This window comes from Homarus americanus, unplaced genomic scaffold (genome assembly GCF_018991925.1).
Source record: "Homarus americanus isolate GMGI-L3 unplaced genomic scaffold, GMGI_Hamer_2.0 scaffold53712, whole genome shotgun sequence".
NCBI classification, from domain to species: domain Eukaryota; kingdom Metazoa; phylum Arthropoda; class Malacostraca; order Decapoda; family Nephropidae; genus Homarus; species Homarus americanus.
The window spans coordinates 172,120-175,000 of NW_024714260.1; positions in this window are offsets into that span (position 1 = coordinate 172,120).

The window sequence follows — 2,881 nt, forward strand, 5'->3', positions numbered from 1 at the left end:
AGGTACTGGGAGAGTGGACTGCTAGGAGGTGCTGGGAGAGTGGACTGCTAGGTGGTACTGGGGAGGTGGACTGCTAGGAGGTACTGGGAGGTGGACTGCTAGAGGACTGGGAGAGTGGACTGCTAGGAGGTGCTGGGAGAGTAAACTGGTAGGAGGTACTGGGAGAGTGAACTGCTAGGAGGTACTGGGAGTGAACTGCTAGGAGGGTGCTGGGAGAGTGGACTGCTAGGAGGTACTGGGAGAGTGGACTGCTAGGAGGTGATGGGAGAGTAAACTGGTAGGAGGTACTGGGAGAGTGAACTGCTAGGAGGTGCTGGGAGAGTGGACTGCAAGAGGTGCTGGGAGAGTGGACTGCTAGGAGGTACTGGGAGAGTGAACTGCTAGGAGGTGCTGGGACAGTGGACTGCTAGGAGGTACTGGGAGAGTGGACTGCTAGGAGGTGCTGGGAGAGTGGACTGCTAGGAGGTACTGGGAGAGTGAACTGCTAGGAGGTACTGGGAGGACTGCTAGGGAGGTGATGGGAGAGTGGACTGCTAGGAGGTGCTGGGAGAGTGGACTGCTAGGAGGTATTGGAGAGTGGACTGCTAGGAGGTGCTGGAAGTGGACTGCTAGGAGGTACTGGGAGAGTGGACTGCTAGGAGGTACTGGAGGTGGACTGCTAGGAGGTGCTGGGAGAGTGGACTGCTAGGAGGTGCTGGGAGAGTGGACTGCTAGGAGGTACTGGGAGAGGGGACTGCTAGGGTGCTGGGAGGGTGGATTAGGAGGTACTGAGAGTGGACAGGTGGGAGAGTGAACTGCTAGGAGGTGCTGGGAGGTGGACTGCTAGGAGGTGCTGGGAGGTGGACTCTAGGAGGTGCTGGAGAGTGAACTGCTAGGAGGTGCTGGGAGGAGTGGACTGCTAGGAGGTGCTGGGAGAGTGGACTGCTAGGAGGTGCTGGGAGAGTGGACTGCTAGGAGGTACTGGGAGAGTGGACTGCTAGGAGGTGCTGGGAGAGTGAACTGCTAGGAGGTGCTGGGAGAGTGAACTGCTAGGGGTACTGGGAGGAGTGGACTGCTAGGAGGTGCTGGGAGGTGGACTGCTAGGAGGTGGGGGGAGCGTGGGATGATGCTAGGAGGTTCTGGGAGCGTGGACTGCTAGGAAGTGCTGGGAGCGTAAACTGCTAGGAGCTGCTGGGAGCGCGGACTGCTAGGAGGTGGGGGCGTGGGATGATGCTAGGAGGTTCTGGGGCGTGGACTGCTAGGAAGTGCTGGGAGCGTAAACTGCTAGGAGCTGCTGGGAGCGCGGACTGCTTGGAGCTACTGGGGCGTGAATTGCTAGAATTGTTGGGAGCGTGGGATGCTAGAGCTGCTGGGGAAGTGAATTCTAGGAGTTTTGGGAGCTTGGGATGGGAGCTGTTGGGAGAGGACTGTGGGAGCAGCAGCTAGGAGTTTGGGAGCTTGGGATGCTAGGAGCAGCTGGGAGAGAGGACTGCTAGGAGCGACTAGGAGGGAATGGGTTCTCATAGCAGTACTGGCTTTTCCCCTTTAACTTCTTATGGTGGGATGAGGGGCGGCTGTCATCAATGGTTTGTTGGTCGACTGATCGTAAGGGCTAATGGGGACTAATGGGGGCTAATGGGGTTTATGGGGGAATAATGGGGGCTAATAGAGGACTAATAAGAGCTAATGGGCCTACAAAGGGCTAATGAGGGCTTATAAAGGGCTAATGGGTGATTATAAAGGGTTATAGGGGCATATGGAGGTCTAATGGTTGGGTTGGGTGGGTTGGGTGAAGGTGGTTGGAGGGCTAATGGCGTAATGAGGGCTAATGGCGCTGAGGAGGGCTAATGGCGCTGAGGAGGGCTAATGGCGCTGAGGAGGGCTACCCCACACCTATAATCCGGCGACCTCCAGTATTGACATAAAATGAATCAATGAACAAAAATAAGGAAACGAAATGTGTGTTGTGTACTGTGTAGAGTGGGAGGAGAGGAGAGGAGAGGGTGGGGAGGAGGGTGGAGAGGAGGAGGGAGTGGAAGGGAGAGGAGGGAGGGAGAGGAGAGGGTGGAAGGGAGAGGGTGGGAGGAGAGGAGGGAGAGGAGAGGAGGAGGGTGGGGGAGGAGGGAAGGATTGGGGGGGAAGAGGGAGAGGGAGGAGTGGAGAGAAAAGGAGGGAGATGGGGAGGAGAGAAGAGAGGGGTGGGGAGGAGAGAAGAGGTGGGGAGGAGAGGGAGGGAGGAAGGGGTGGGGAGGAGAGGTGGGGGAGGAAGGAGAGTGGGAGGAGAGGGGGTGGGGAGAAAGGGGTGGAGAGAGGAGAGGTGGGGGTGGAGAGGGTGGGGAGAGAGAGGGTGGAGAGGGAGGGAGGGGTGGGGGAGGAGAGGGTGGGGAGGAGAGAAGAGGGTGTGGGGGAGAGGGGGAGGAGAGAGGAGGGGTGGGGAGGAGAGAGAGGGTGTGGAGGAGGGGGGAGGAGAGGAGGAGAGTGGGGAGGAGAGGGTGGGAGGAGAGGGGTGGGGGAGAGGGGAAAAGGGGGAGAGGGGGAATGAGGGGAGAGGATAAGAGGGGAAAGAGGGGAAGGAGGAAAAGAGGGAGAAAAGGGGAGAGGGGAGGGGAAGAAAGGGAGGGAGGGAAGAAAAGGGAAGGGAGGGAAAGAAAGGAAGGAGTGGAAGAAAGGAGGGAGGAAAGAAAGGGAGGGAGGGGAAGAAAGGGAGGGGAGAAGGAGGGAGGGATAAAGGGGAGAGGAAGAAGAGGAAAAGGGAAAAAGAATGTAGGGGGAGGGAAGAAAGGGAGGGAGGGAAGAAGAGGGGATAAGGGGAGGGAGATTTACCGTGAAGTCCATTAGCATACATATTGCGTCATGAGCTCTCAGCACATGACGCAAAAGAAGGGAGGGGAGAGGAGGAGAG